Source organism: Panthera pardus, unplaced genomic scaffold, assembly GCF_024362965.1.
Source record: "Panthera pardus isolate Hobbes unplaced genomic scaffold, ASM2436296v1 HiC_scaffold_16, whole genome shotgun sequence".
Taxonomy (NCBI): Eukaryota; Metazoa; Chordata; class Mammalia; order Carnivora; family Felidae; genus Panthera; species Panthera pardus.
Window position 1 is genome coordinate 79,207,683 of NW_026526721.1, and position 16,275 is coordinate 79,223,957.

The following is a 16,275-nucleotide window of genomic DNA, read 5'->3' on the forward strand; positions in this document are numbered from 1 at the left end:
GTAAAGGAGCTAGTGAGGTTTCCCACCTTAACTCTCTTGCTGGGCACCCGCACCCCCTCACTTCTCTGATTCCCACCACTCACTGGGGGTTTGTGTTGATTTGCTGGCTGGGTTAAGGAGTAGTGCTATCCAAAGCTGGTAGACATAGCAGCTTGGTGTGTGTGGATCCGAAGGGTTAAGAATGTTTTCAGGACTCACCCTGGCTTCAGGGAGAAGAACCCAAGGCCCCGAGGGAGGGAGGCCCATCCCTAGAAGGATTGTACCTGAAAGGCTGGGTCCATGCTTTTGTTATTGCAGGGCAGGGTGTTAAGGCCTGGCTCATCCCAGCATTCTCTTTAAAGAACCACAAATGGGTGGTTACGCCATTAGTTGGAAAGCAAGGCTCATGTTTCTCCTCCTGTCTGCTCCTGTCTGAGATTGCTGTGACCTTCTTTGTTTGAAGAAAACTATTTGGCTCTACACTAAAATATAAGTCTCGTTAATCATGCTCCTTCCAAAGAGTACAGTCCTAGCCTTCTCTTTCTGCCCTCTCTCCTCTTCCTTCGCCTCTGTCTTCCTTGCGGTTGTTTAGGTAATGGTACATGTTCAAGCAGGGGATTTGAATGTTTAACGTGGTCACCAGAGAAGCCCACACATAAGGGTTTTGAGTCTGTTCGTGAAAGAAGGGGAAGTGATCCTGGCCATTGGGTGGGTGGTGACATCAAAGAGAAGCCTGTGCTGTTCCCTACAGTGTGGCTGGGATTTTTCACTCCAAGAAGAGGATTAAACAAGAGAGCTTTCCAGGAAAAGAGTGATGTTTCTTTTTTTGCTTCTTCTCCCTTCTTTTCCAAATCCATTCAGAAATATAAGTATTTGATACCCAGAGACCAAATTCATTACGTAAAGAGGTCTAATGCTATTATTGAAAGGTAACACGAAAACCACACTTAATGAAAACAGCAATATCCAAATATTTTTTTAGTGTTTGTTTGTCTGCTTGTTTGTTTGGAGCGAGCATGTATACAAGGGATGTTGGGACAAGCAGAGACGGAAGGAAAAAGTCTCAAGCAGACTCCTTGCTATCAGCTCAGAGCCCAACCTGGGGCTCAATCCCATGAAACCATGAGATCATGACCTGAGCTGAAATCAAGAGTCGGATGCTTAACTGACTGAGCCCCCGGGTGCCCCAATATCCAAACATTTTCATATCCACTGTGTTGATCCTATGAACAACATGGTAGTGTTTAAGAGGACAAGTATGGACAATATCCCGGTTTTTCATGGAGAAAATCAAGGTCAGAAACGGAAATTCCTTCCTTGCCCAGGGTCATACACCTGATAGACAGAAGCACCCAAACAGAATCATTTTTCTGACTTTAGGCTCATCATGGTTTTCTTCCTTTTTTTTTTTTTTTTTTTTTTTTGTACACCTTGCTGCCTCTTCCCACACAAGAATCTTTTAAGATTAAGTCTTTAGACTCGAGAGTTGGGTTTATGGTGTTACTCAAAGGACTAATAAAATGAAACTTTGAGAAGATTATACTCTCATCTTTCTTTCTCTGCACAGTGTCTGAATATCAAGGAAAAGGATTATTTGTTAAGGCTGCTTTGAAAATTCGCTGGCCCACAATTACTTGACTAATGCCAGTAGTAAAATCCTGTATATCAAAACCACACTCTCTTTTTGTTTTTTCTTGGCTCATTACTTGTCTTAGCTGAATGGCCAGCTATGTGTGAGTTGACTGGTAGGAAGGTTTTCTGGGAGCAACGACTGGCTAGGAGGTTTCTGTTGAGATCCAGGTAGTAACTTTAGGCAAGTGCATACCTGTTACCAATGAGAAGGTGAGATATGGAACACACAATAAGCCTGTTGGCTCTGCCCATAAGCTTTGTCCAGCAGAGTCTAGACTGATGACCACCTGGATCGCCTCTGGAATCCTGGGAGAAGAAATAGTGACCGTTGATCAGAAGCTAGGTCTACTACTGTTGAAAGTCCAGGATCTTAAAGAAAACCAACCAATTTGTTGTTTTCTAGTTCCTACCAAAAAGACTGAGATTTGAGGACCCCCTCTTCCCCTCTCTCCTCCTCTCTCACTCATTATTAGCATCATAAAATCAACCATGGATGAGACCTCAGAGAGATCAAGATATGGTGGAAGGCATACTTGTCTGGGATTGTGAAGTCTCTGCTTCTCTCCAGGCTCTGTGTGGTCTCAGATGAGTGATTTGACTTTGTAAGTGTCAGCACCTCCATCTCTCAAAAGGGGAGTTGAACTGCATGGTCTGTGACACTTCCAGGCCTGACATTCTAGGATTCTCTCTAGACCATCAGATTCTGGTCTAAACCTGCTTAACCAAGAATGTCAAAGGATGCCCAAGCTTCTCGTCTTTAATTTGCCTCTCTCTTGGCAGGATGGTGCAAGCAGGGGAGTTGCCCCTCTTCCCCATGGTATTTAGAGGTCTCACTGCGATCACCTAGCATCCAACCCAATCCTTCCCTCTGCCAATGACCTTGAGCAGTGGCAAATGAAACACGCAGACACAACAGGAAACCCTTGATATGGAGGGCTCTTATTTTAGAGAGGAGAAAAGCGAGACGAGGAGTATAAGACCCAGTCAGTCCCTGAGATGGGCCAGGACTCCAGCCCAGTTGAGTGCCTGTTCCATAGCACTACCATGCTGGAGATGGAGATAGATAGATAGATAGATAGATGATAGATAGATAGATAGATAGATAGATAGATAGATAGATATTCAAGCTCTCACTTGGTAATACCTTTTGTTCATGACTCTCAGAGTCCAGAGTCCAGAGGACTGAGTTTACTAACTCAAATCCAGTGATTATCTACCTTGTGTTCTTATTCTATGTCCATTCTAACTCCTTCCACCTTGTTTTTTAGTGGGCGGGGGGGGGGGCGGGCAGGGGGGCGAGGGGGGCAGGGAAAGCTGTCAGGTAAAGTAAGAAAGAAATGAGAAATAGACATTAACAAATAATTTCTGATTTGAATATCAGTGTAGTGTACAAAATCAGAAAGCAAATAAGTGAAGGTAAAAATAAAACCTCTCGTGATCCCATCGTTCAGCAATATCCACTGTGAACATTTTGGTGAGTTTCCCTCCAGTCCTTTTTTGTATACATATGCGAGTATATTCACTACCAATATTTTTTCATTGGTATTTCAAAGGGGTTTTAGGACTTACCACTTTACACCTTTGGTCTTCTATCAGTTGTATACAATCTCATTCCTATAATTCCGTATCATTGTGGTGGTTATCCTTCCTAGTTGAACCCTGATTGATAAGAGTATGTTGTTGAAACTCCTAACACATGTCAGGCCTGAATTTTGGAACTGGCTTCCCCACCTGGACATACTCCAAAAAGGAATTTTGAGGCATTTGACAGTATGTTCCAAAACAGCTCCAGGGTTTTTTAAAAGTCACCCATTGACTATCACATTTAACATTGATTGAACATCAGCTATGCATGTCAGACATTGTGCTAAGTGATTTACAGATATTATGTTACTTAATCCTAACTCCCCGGGGATAAGTAGATTATTGTTTCCATATTACAGATGAGGGACGTGGGGCTTAGGGAAGGTACATCGCTCAGAGTTGCAGAGCTAATAAATGGTAGAGTCATGCTTCAAACCCAGGCAGTTGGTTCCAGAGTCCATACTCTGGGCTCAACGTTAAATTACTCACTAACACACCAAGCTGGAGAGGACTCACCTATTGGCAGGGGGGCAGGGTCTTGGGGCAGCCACTTACACTGTGCGTAAACATAACCTGGCGAGATGAGCTCCGCTGGGGAAGGCAGCAGATGTGCTGGAGTGAGCACTGGACTCAGAGTCAAACAGACATGGGCTCCAATCCTACTCTTCCAACATGCCAGCTATGTGACCCTGGACACGTCACTGTCCTGTCTGAGCATCATTGTTCTTTCTCCTCTATGAAAGAGAGATAATAGTATTAGTCTTAAAGGTTGTGTCGAGGATTAAGAATGACAACACGTGGGGCGCCTGGGTGGCTCAGTCGGTTGAGCGGTCGACTTCGGCTCAGGTCACGATCTCGCGGTCCGTGAGTTCGAGCCCCGCGTCGGGCTCTGTGCTGACAGCTCAGAGCCTGGAGCCTGTTTCGGATTCTGTGTCTCCCTCTCTGACCCTCCCCCATTCATGCTCTGTCTCTCTCTGTCTCAAAAATAAATGTTAAAAAAATTAAAAAAAAAAAAAAAAAAAAAAAAAAAAAGAATGACAACACGTAAAAGCACCCGGTGTGTTTCCAGGCAAATAGCAAATGCTAGTAGAATTTAAGAGAGTCTGAATCTGAGCAGAAAGTTTCAAGTTGAGACCTGGTTCTTAGTCTCGGAGCAAACACACTTGCCGTGTGATTTTGAGCAAAGATCCTGGGGCCTTTCTAGGCCCAAGTTCCTCATCTAAGAGGTGGCTGGACTAGATGATCTCTATGACCCTGTCTAGGAGCTGGGCCTTCACTGGTCTTTAGAGGAAGGAATGTGGCACACAGTGCCTTCCTTTCTCGTATAAGTCGGAAATGAGGCCGAGGTTCTCTGAGTACAATGGGCTTCTGGGCCCCTCTGCCCTGTTCTCGACCAGAGCCAGGCACTTGGAGCTTCCTGACATGTCTGAGACCTGACGAAAGTCACAAATATTTCTTAGAAAGAAGGGGTGAGGTAGCGACTGCCGGGATGTCGTTGCTTTTATTAGCCCTTCTAGGGAAGGAGGGCCACAGCTTTATAATGTTCTGAATGACGAGAGAAAATAACTCCTTGACTTGCTCCGAGGAATACAGTTGGGAAATCACAAAGCCAGACGATTCCTGGCGTTTCTTACACTGAATCATACAACGATTCAGTGTAAGACAACCACTTGGGTTTTCACTGGCAGGCTCCTAGAAGCTAAGCCCTGTGGGGAGTAGAGAACTGACAGTCTCACGCTAAAGATGCCTCTCGTCAGCCTCCATCAAGGAAACATAAACCAAGAGTTGAAGAGCGTAGACAAGTCTTGTTAGGATCCCACAGAAAGGATAACTGAGGGTTTTTTTCCCCATTTCCCTGACCATGCCTCATTCATCTCTCCTCCTCTCCCAGATCTCTAACTGAGGAGGGTCCCAAGACTCAGCCATCGGACTTCTTGTTCTGCGCTCACTTCCCTGGGGTTCTTATTCAGTTCCACAGTTTTAATAAAATCTTACCGCTGACAACTCGTGGATTTCTATCTCTGGCTTAGATTTCTCTCTGGGACTCCAGACTCAGGAATCCAGCTCCTGACCAGACCCCATTTTCTGACTGTCTATTTGGCTGCTCTAACTGAGCCATCCAAATTCGAGTTCCTCATGTGCCCCGAACTCCTTCAAATCTGCTCCACCTGCGGTCTTTCCCTTTTCGGTAAATAACGATTCCATCTGTTATAGTTGTTCAGACCAAAAAAAAAAAAAAAAAAAAATGAAGCCGGGCTTGCTTCCTTTTTCTCCACAACCCACAAACTACCAGAAAATTATATACAGAACATTACATACAGAATATTCCTCACCATTTCCTAGTCCAAGCCGTCATCACCTCCCTCCAAGATTATTATAATAGCTCCCTAAATGGTCTCTATGTTCCTACCTTGCCCGTCGGCACAGAGAGGCTAGAGGGATTCTGTGACAATAAACTTGGGCTCCTGCCCAAGCCGTCAATGGTTTTCCATCTCCTCCAGAGGAATAGAAAGAGCTTCCAGTGCCCAATGGGGTGTATATAACATACTCCCCTTTCCTCTCTGTCCTCTGTCAGTGCCCTGCCCTCCTTCACTCTGCTCTGGTGGCATCTTCAGGAGCAGCCAACGGGCATGCACTGGCTCGTGGCCTTGGTGCCTACAGTTCCCACTGCCTGGTACCTCTTACCCCAGATAGCCAAATAGTTCCCTCCTTCACCTCTCGTCAGTCTTTGGTGTAAGCTATCTGGTGGCACCTTCCCCAGCACCCCATCTCACACTGCACCCTGCTGCCTCTCTGCCCTGCTTTCCCCCCTTTGTAGTATTTATTATCGTCAAAGCCATTTCATACTTACTATCCAGGGTATTGTCTGTTTCTCCCTGCTAGAAGGAAACTCCAAAGGACAGTGGAGCACACTGATGGGCGTTCAGTAAATATTGGTTGAAGAAATGGGTGGGGTGGTTGGCCAAAGGCTTTATGGAGAAGCCCAAGTTTGAGTGACCCTCTGAATCACAGGAGGATCTGAGCGACCATGGGCTGAGAAAGGAGTGCTCAGGATAGAAGGACACTGGGCAGAGGCCAAGTGGGGTCTTCATGGGATGGATAGGGTCAGACTAACTGACTTACTCTTCTTCAGCCTTTACTTACCTGGTTTTATTTCTTCCAGAGCACCCAGCGTCTCTCTTTAAGTATGTAGCAAAAATCTCATGGCTGCTTGATATAATAGAAAGCTCATGGATGGAATTCAGAGCCATAGCCCTAAGTCTAGAAGTGTGCCCCGGGACTAGGTGCTTGACCTCTCTAACCCTCTGCTTGTTCATCTGTCAAAGAAGGAAAACAACACGGACTTGGGTTCTCATGGGGCTGTTGTAAAGATCAAATGAGGTAACGGGTGAGAAAGTGCTTCACACTTCTAAAGCTGGACCATGTAGTGGGGATTAGTGAAATGCAAGTGTGTGTCACTGAAATAGTCACTCTGACTCTCATATAGATTATCTAACTCAGTGGCAAGGAAAGGAGGAGAGGGAGTTCCAAACTGGTGACTAATTCAAGATACGCTTCATCTGGGCTTTTGAATACAGGAGGGGCATGGGAGGAGGGATTGGAAGATGTGCCTTCCTGAGGACATGGCTAGTATCCAAATGAAGTGTTATTTGTTCCCCATGCACCAGGTTCTGGAGATTACTTCTCCTTTCATCCTTATGTACATTTGTGGGTTGGGTGTTATTACTGCCTTCTTTAGACATAAGAAAGCCGAGGTTCCGAGAGGTTAAGTAACTTGCCCAGGGTCACACAGGTATTTGTGTTAGGGTCCAAAGAAACCAGCTTTGTTTTAAGAGTCTTTGTGTCCTGTCCATAAACTGCCTTTTCAGAGACCTTGTTGCAATGAATTGAGCAGCTGACAGTGCTGCCTGAGTGGCCTGAATTTGGGCAAGTAAATAAATAAAACATTCGGGAGCCCACACAGATTAACAGGCTCTAAGCTATTAAACATAAAAAAGGTGAAAAGGAAGGTCCATGTGCCAAGCAAGTGTGAATCCAAACCCTTTTTTAGGGCACTGCCTTGTGCTGTGAGTGGTTTTGTCACAGCAGCACATGGTAACAATTTAGAAGAAACCTGGATTTTGAGCTAAACTTCCAGTAAGAGCATAAGAAAATATAGCTAGGGAACAATGCCTACTGGTTTTCCTAAACATCAGATTTTTTTTTTTAATGGAGTGGGGCGCCTGGGTGGCTCCATCCCTTAGGAATCCGATTTCGGCTTCGGTCATGAGCTCTAGGCTCATGAATTCAAGCCCCACATCGGGTTCTGTGCTGACAGCTCAGAGCCTGGAACCTGCTTCTGATTCTGTCTCCGTCTCTCTCCGCTCCTCACCCACTTGTGTTCTGTCTGTCTGTCTCTCTCTCTCAAGAATGAATGAATGAATAAATAAAAATGTAAAAACATAAAAAAAAAAAAACAGTGGCATAAGCAATGGCATGACTTTGGGGATGATTAGCATCCTAGTCTAGGTTTATTTAGTTGTTTGCTTGTTTGTTCGTTAGAGTATAGGGGACACGTAGAGTATAGTATTGTGTAACTAATGTTACATTCGTTTCAGGTGTAGGACACAGCGATTGGACAAGTCTACACTACAAGTGTGCTATGCTCACTACACGTGTGGCTACTATCTGTCACCAGACAGGGTTCTTATAGTACCACTGGCTGTATTCCCTATGCTGCATTTTTCATCCCCATGACTTATTTAGTAACTGGAAGTCTGTATCTCCATTCCCCTTCACCCATTTTGCCCATCCCCCTACCCCCTCCCGTCTGGCAACCATCAGTTTCTTCTCTGTATTTATGGGTCTGTTCCTGTGTTTTGTTTGCTTCTTCATGTGTTTTGATTTTAGGTTTCACATATAAGTGAAGTCATAGGGTATTGGATTTTCTCTGTCTGACTTAGCATAATGCCGTCTAGGTCTGTACCCATGTTGCAAATGGCAAGATCTCAGCCTTTTATGGCTGAGAGTTATTCCATTGTGTGTGTGTGTGTGTGTACATATACATATACATATACATACACACACACACACACACACACACATGCACACACACACACACACACACACACATATATATCACATCTCCTTTATCTAGTCATCTATCAGTGGATACTTGGGCTGCTTCCGTATCTTGATTATTGTAAATAATGCTGCAATAAACATAGGGGTGCCCGTATCTTTTCAAATTAGTGTTTTCATTTTCTTCGGGTAAATACCCAGTGGTAGAATTACTGCATGGCACGTTTGTTTGTTTGTTTCATTTTTAAACATGCAATGTAATTAACAAACAGTGTCATATATTAGTTTCAGGTGTACAAAAGAATGATTCAACAATTCTGTACAGTACACAGTGCTCATCATGATAAATGTATTCTTAATCCCCTTCTCCTATTTTACCCACCCCCCACCCCCCTCCTCTCTGGTAACCATCAGTTTGTTCTCTAGAGGTAAGAGTCTGGTTTTTTTCTGTTTGTCTCTTTTTTTCTTTGTTTATTTGTTTTGTTTCTTAAATTCCAAATATGAGTGAGATCATATGGTATTTGTCTTTCTCTCTCTGACTTATTTCACTTAGCATTATGTCTTCTAGATCCATCCATGTTATTGCAAATGGCAAGATTTCATTCTTTTTATGGCTGAGTAATATCCCATTATCTATCTATCTATCTATCTATCTATCTATCTATACATCTTTAGAATTAAGTTTTGAGGAACCTCCATACTGTTTTCTTCCATCAAGGCTGCACCACTTTTCATTCCCACCAATAGTGCATGAGTGTTCTTTTTTCTCCACATCCTTACCAACACCTATTATGTTTTGTCTTTTTGACTCTAGCCGTCCTGACAGATGCGATTTCATTGTAGTTTTGAATTACATTTCCCTGAATATGAATGGTGTTAAGCATCTTTTCATGCGCCAGTGGCCATCTGTATGTCTTCTTTGGAAAGATGTCTATACAAATCCTCTGCCCATTTTTTAATTGGATTCTTTGGGTTTGGGGTTGTTGAATTGTATAGGTTCTTCATATATTTTGGATATTAATCCCATATTGGATATATCATTTGCAAATACCTTCTCTCATTCAGTAGGTTGTATTTCCATTTTGTTGATGGTTTCCTTCACTGTTCAAAAGCTTTTTTAGTTTTCCTGTAATCCCAATAGTTTATTTCTGCTTTTGTTCCCCTGCTTGAGGAGACATCTGAAAAATATTGCCAAAAACGGATGTCAAAGTGATTACGGCCTATGTTTTTTTTCTAGGAGTTTTATGGTCTCCTTCTCACATAGGTCTTTAATTCCTTTTGAGTTTATTTTGGTTATGGTGTAAGAAAGTGGTCCATTTTCATTCTTTTGCATGTAGCTCTTCAGTTTTCCCAACACCATTTATTGAAGAGACTCTTCTCCATTGTGTATTCTTGCCTCCTTTATTGTAGATTAATTGACCATACAAACACGGGTTGATTTCTCCCAGACTAGATTCTAACTGGTGACATTTTGCAGCAACTCACTTGTTGTCTGTCACATAGTGGGGTTTAATCAACATTCACTGAAGATATGCAGGTATCTCTCTATATATGTATGTATAACATGTGTGGTAACAGGTATGGTTTTTGGTAATTATGTATGTAAATTTATTGGGATCATTGGTGGTATACAGGTGGATGGATACTGGGCCGATAGGTTGAAGTAATGCAAAAAAAAAAAGAAAAAAGAAAAAGAAAAAAAACCCCACCTATAATGGTGTATAGGATGCTGACAGAATACTTTCTTTAAAAATTTGTGTACCAGAGGGGCGCCTGGGTGGTTCAGTTGGTTAAGCGTCCACTCTTGGTCTTGACTCAGGTCATGGTCTCACGGTTCTTGAGTTCGAGCTTTACGTCAGACTGTCATCCAGTGCACTTAGCCATCGACTGCAAGATCGAGCTGCATAAAGGAGGCTTACACTGTGATTCATAGACCTACTTAAACAACAAAAACAAAACCAAAAACAACCCCTTCTCTAGCCACCACTGTTCTTGGTAGGTGCTATGGAAACCCTGAAAAGAGGGTCTTTGCAAAGAAGCAGAAAACTTGGTGAGATGGTGTCAGGTCAAGAGCATGAGCTTTGGATTTAACCCAACCAGGACTTGAATCCCCCTCATCTGTTTATTAGCTCTATGATCTCAGGGAGGCTATTTCCATTCGGGACCTCTGGCTCTTGATTTAGGAGATGAAGGCACCTGCCCATGTCTCCTGTCAGTAGGAAATAAAATTACATTTAGGGGGCTCAGCAGAGTAGCTAGCTCACAGCGGTTGTCAGTAACTCCCTCCTTCCCGCACCGGCAAACTCTCCATCAGCCTCGAACCTGACACCCTTGGGCAAAGACACTTACTGCCTTCTCCCTTCCCGTCCTCTACCCCACTTAGGTGTTGGGTCAGATGATCTCTAAGGTTCTGTTAAACGATATTAACTGTTTAGTTCTATTTTTTACCGTACAGCTGGGATAGCAGGAGAGTGCATGATACACAGCCTACATTCTACACATTTTATATTAATGAGCCAGTCACTGAGCTTTATTACATTGAATCCTCAAGAGAATACCTGGAGGGGACGGTTGCTCTCCCTTTTTACAAGTGAGCAAACCAAGGCAAGAGGCATAGAGAGAAATCGTACTAGGACTCCGGTAGCCACTTGCAGAGAAGACTCTTTTGAAAGGTTTGACAACAGCAAAACAACAAAGCCCTTTATTATAACCCCGGCCTTGAAAGTGGAAATTTCCCAATTTTCACTCCATCCATTCTTCTTCTTGCACCGAAAGCATCAGTCATCTTCCCTCTCTTCTTTGCTGTCCCTTTTAAATGCTGCCATTCTAGGCTGAGATCATGACCTTCCTAAGAGCCTTCATCAAACCCCGGAAGGCAACAGGGCTGAACACAGAGACTTCCATAGCTGGTGCTCGGACAGCACATGCACAAACAAAGCTGATGCCTGGGAATCCAGCCTCTGCTGCCTCAGGCTGTGGCGCTGGCTATGAATTTTTACTGGCTTTCGACTAATTGTCTTTCTTTGGCATTTGACATACTTGTCAATGGATCCCTGGTAAAGCTGGTCTCTTTCTCTAGCCACTGATTTATATTCCCCCCAGAGGGGCTAGATTATGCCCTATATGGTGGGCACACAGCGAGCTGGAGACGGCCAGTCCAGTCCCAGATTGCATCGAGCCTGTCAGGAATTGCACTGAATTGCTGACCAGCCTGGAGTGTCTGGTCAGCCTTGTTCCCAGCCTTTCCCTCCTAGACGCACAAAGCCCAGTTTCAACCAATTCTTAATAATGCAATTAAATTTTTGGAAACCAAAGCTGAGTTTCATATTTAAATGTTGACTTTCAGCACGCAGGAAAGGTTGGCCAAATGCAGGAGTGACTGGAAGATTTTGGCAAAGAGATTAATTGGGATTTTCCATTCTCAGCGAAGCTGCGTGTGTTAATGCACAGGTAATACTCTCCTCAGGGGTTCCCAGGGACCAAAGAGTAGGCAAAGCATGAAACTGAAAACCAACATGCCTCATAAGAAATCACTAGTGTTCTCAAAAAGAAAAAGAAAAAAAAAGTCAAGTAGAGGCTGCATTGAACTGTTTCCTCTTTTGAAATGTAACAACACCTACCTCTCAGGGCTGTTGTGGGAATGAAATTAGAACATATATGAACAGGCTAGCACAGGGCCTTGCTCAGAGTAGGAGCAATGAACATATTTACTTGCTAACAATTCAACCCGGGAAAAGGCACTTGTCTGAGGTTAAATGACCAGGTTTTGAACCTTAAGCTCCAGCTAACTAGCCCAGCTGGTGTCTTCCCACTCTGGGTTCCAATTGACTCGTCTTTCTAATTAGAATAATAATCGTGGCTTCACAGGGTCATGACTAAAAGCACATTAAGGAATGGCGGAAAAAGTTCTTTGCAAACTAGACAGCTTTCTAGACAGAGCATACGGCTAAGGTCAAAGACTTAAATCGCTGGGGTTGAAATCCCAACTCTGTTGTTTGTGAGCTGTTCGAGCTGCAGTAAGTTGCCTAACCTTTCTGTGCTTCAGCGTCCTGTCCGTAAAGTGGGGATGAAAATACCACTCATTTCATATGGTTGTTGTAAGGATTAAATACGTTCACAAGTGTAAAGTACTTAAAATAGCACGTGCTAAGTACCATATATATGTTAGCTGTTAATTATTTCAAAGCTATGCTTATTATTTTGATGTTTATTTCAAGAATACGTTCATTCTTTTACATTCTTCTGTTATTGTGTTCAAAGTCAACCCCTCCAAGAAACTTTCCTGGATCTCTTGGCTTGAAGCAATCACCCGAAATATTCCCATATTCACCCAAAATATACCAGTTGTAGCTCGGTGATAGCCATTGTCTTTGCTTATGTGTTTGTTGATATCTCTCGCCTGCACTAGCCCTAGAGCCCTGAGTGACAGGGGTTTCCTCTTGTACCTCTGTACGCATGGTCGATGCCCATTAAATATTCACTGAATCGGGTGGAAGGAATGCAAATACACACACATGAATGAACCTAAATATATTGGACAATAGCTAATATCAACCGCTGCGTAACTGCATTTTAAAGACTGAACACAACGGCAACCTTTAGCACCATACCTGATACAGAGTATGTGCTCAGTAAATATCTTTACTTGGAAGGATGGAAAGGTAACTAAAGGTATGTTGAGTCCAATGAAAGGCTTCAATTTATTGAGTCCCTCTTACTGAAAACGTGTATCAGATGGGTAAGCCGCTTGTCCTAGGTGCCAGGGCCGGCTCAAGATAGCGAGAAGAAAAGTAGCTCCTGACTTTAGGTACTCATATTCCAGAGGAGATACAGGCAGTCCAGTTGCTAAATAATTACAGGGGCCATAGGTGGTAAGCTGAGAAGGATGGAGGGTTACAGAAACGTGCCTTCAGCCCCTCCATCACTGCTCTGAGGCTTGCACTGCCTCGATATTAAAATGCACAGATATGTTCATTTGGGATGGCTACACCTTATCTCAAGAAGTAGGGCATGAGGAGAGAAGGTCCTACATCAAATAAAGGAAGAGGGGAGCAAATCACTAACCGGGGTGTGGCCGATTACATGCAGCAGGTGAGACCCTAAGCTAAGGGAGGTGGCACCATGAGCCGTCTATAAAGTGACCTAGATTTCTTAGCCTCAACCATTTTTATGTCAAATGTTGACAAAACAGTATATAAAACAACCAACCAACCTGAAGACCTGATCTCTCACCAACTCTCCTTCCACCAATAGCTTCACTTCATGAGGTCCCAGTTTTGCTATCAGTTGAGAAATGAGTTTGGACTGGACTAGTTCCAAGGATCATTCTGCCTTTACTATTTTTTTTTTTAAATTCTATTTTTTAATGCCTGGCTTGATGGGAAAACCAATTCTTTCTCCTAGCTTCAAATACTATGTCTATTTTGCTGAAGCCCAATTTATATCTCCAAACCAGACCTATCTTTTGGGTTCAGGTCTTGCAGAGTCAACTGTCTACTTTGACATCGGAGACATCTCAGACACATAGTGCGCAAAGCCAAGTTCTTGACTGCCGGCATCTGGCCCTCCTACAAACTTCTACTTTGAAGTGTTTCTAACTCAGTAAATGGAAACACATCTACCCAATTGCCCAAATCAGAAACTTGGGATTCATTCTTAATATCCTTCTCTCTTTCACCACCCACTCCCGATCAATCCAATCTTGCTTTCAATCTTGTCAATTCTACCATCAAAGTATGCCTCAAATCTTTGCACACCTCCCCACCTGCACTCCTAGCTCCCTTCTTCTCTCACCAGGACTCCTACCAGAGCCTCTTAAAGAATTTACTCTTGCCCATTTCTAATTATCTTCCACGTGATAGCTGGGGTGCTTTTCTTCAAACAAAAATCAGATCATGTCATCACCCAGCCTAAAATATCCTAAATGATTTCTCAGTAGACTTAGAACAAACTCTAAATTCCTGTCCATAGGCTACAAAGGCCTCCATCGTCTGGCTCCTGATTCTCCCCCCAGATTCATCTACCACCAGTCTCTGCTTGTGCCATACTGACCTCTTTCAAGTCTCTGACCATGCCATGGGTTTACAGGGTTGTCTGGCCTCTGGTCCCTCTGCCCCGCCACACTTCACCCCTCACCCTTGGCCTGGCTAATCCATCCTCCATTTTCACATCTCAGCTTAAAGCTTACTTTCATGGAGGGGCCTGTATCCTAAGTAAATTACATCCTTCCCCCATTTCACAGTACCTTACTTATTTTCTGCAGCTCCGTTAACATAATTTATAATAAATAATACTCCTCTGTGGATGTACTTGTGTAATGTTTGTGTCCTCACCTAAACAATGGGCTCCTCCAGGGACAAGTCTGTAATTGTTCTTTGTATATGCAAAGTCTAGCCCAGTGCTTAGCATATAGTAGGTGCTTAATAGATAATTTTTGTGGCTGCAAAGTAGTCAGACCTGAAGATATCAACATATGTGTATCCCATACTAAAAAAGTCTAACCCAGTGGGTGACAAAATAATGAAATACAGTCGACTGTGCCGTTTCTCCAAACTTTTTCGTTCCTGACCTCTAGAATCTTCCAGCACTCCTCCATTTTCTTACTGACACTTCCCAGTTTTCAGAGTTGAGAAGGGACGTATCTTGGTGTTACGTTCCCTCGCTCTGCTCCCCTTGGACACATTTAGCTTTGTGCAGGAATGTGGCTTCCACAGGTGTGGTTGGGTGAGAGGTGTTGGGAACAGGAGGGGTGGAGAGGGAAAAAAAAAAATAAAGGAACCATATGGGGGAGGTGGCTGCCCTTGCACAGCTTGGACATCGTCCCAGCTCACCCACGTCGGAGTTTTTTTTTACTGCCGTATACATCCAGTATTCTCTCCTTCCCACCTCTAGGAATCTAAAAATAAGTGAGCTGTTGATCAAGGGCTTGGTGATGGCAAACCTGGCAAGTATGGGCAGACAGGCTCCCAATTCTAGAAGTTTCCTCTTGCCACTACCGCCTGCTGTCCCTGGCCCCTGTTGAGACTGTTATGCACCCATCTACTAAGTTTGCTGGGTACTTTGTCCCATTTAGGTCCCTACTGTGATAGATTGCAGGAAGTAGGATACGGACTCTTGGGTTGTTTTTAATGTCAACAAAGCTCTGTTGCTTCATCCGCTGAATTATCGCTTTGTCCTGTTATTAAAGGTCTTCTCTCTAGCACCCGTACTCCTATTTTCTCTCTTCCTCCCTGTCGAGAACAACTTGCCCTAAATCCCTTTTATATTTACCTCAATATTCATGGGGTCCACTCGGCTCTGGTTGCAGAGACAGAAGGGATAAATGCAGGAATTCTCTTAGGAGGACAGCACTGGCCCATGGCTTTTCCTGTCACTCAGGTCAGGCCTTTGGTAGAAAGTTATCCAACCTCATTTTAGTAACTCACCCAGCAACTCAGTTCCTGGAAAAATTTGTAGAAATCCACCTCGCTGATCCTAGAAAACAGCCCTGATAAATTTGGACTTTGTTTATACCATTTGCTAAGACTGAAGTTAATTCAAAACAAATGATTTTTTTTTTCCTTTTGGGTGCAGGGGAGGGCTAGGGAGGGGCTAAGGTAGAAAGAGGAGGAAGAAAGAGGAAGAAGGTACCAAAAAGGAGGATCTAACACTGGATTTCAGTTCCCACTACTGGGAAAAGGTTCATTTCCAATTCTGCATTTCAAGAACAAAAAGACTTTCTGATGATCTTTTTTATTCTCTTTGGATCAGTATGAATCCTTAGCAGTTAATTTATGTCTTCCTGTATTTAAAAGGTTAAAATATTTCAGGAAGTGAAATTAATATATTTAAGGATGGTTACAAAGTCAAGACAGGGCACTCTACATCACCGTTCCCCAGATACAACCTGAGTCACAGAATCTGTTAGGGAATAACCTGGAAGCTTTCCTTAACTATGATAGTTCACTCATTAGTTTGTGTGTTCATTTGGCGTTCAACAACTACTTTGAACTGCATATTATAATACCCAAAGTGCTTTCT

At 43.4% G+C, this 16,275-nt stretch overlaps 1 protein-coding gene across 1 annotated transcript in view; it reads left to right on the plus strand.

The window, feature by feature from the left end:
• The window catches only part of BCL6 (BCL6 transcription repressor), a 52,061-nt gene that overhangs the window by 157 nt on the left and 35,629 nt on the right, over positions 1–16,275 (plus strand). The gene's annotated exons all lie outside the window — the stretch shown is intronic.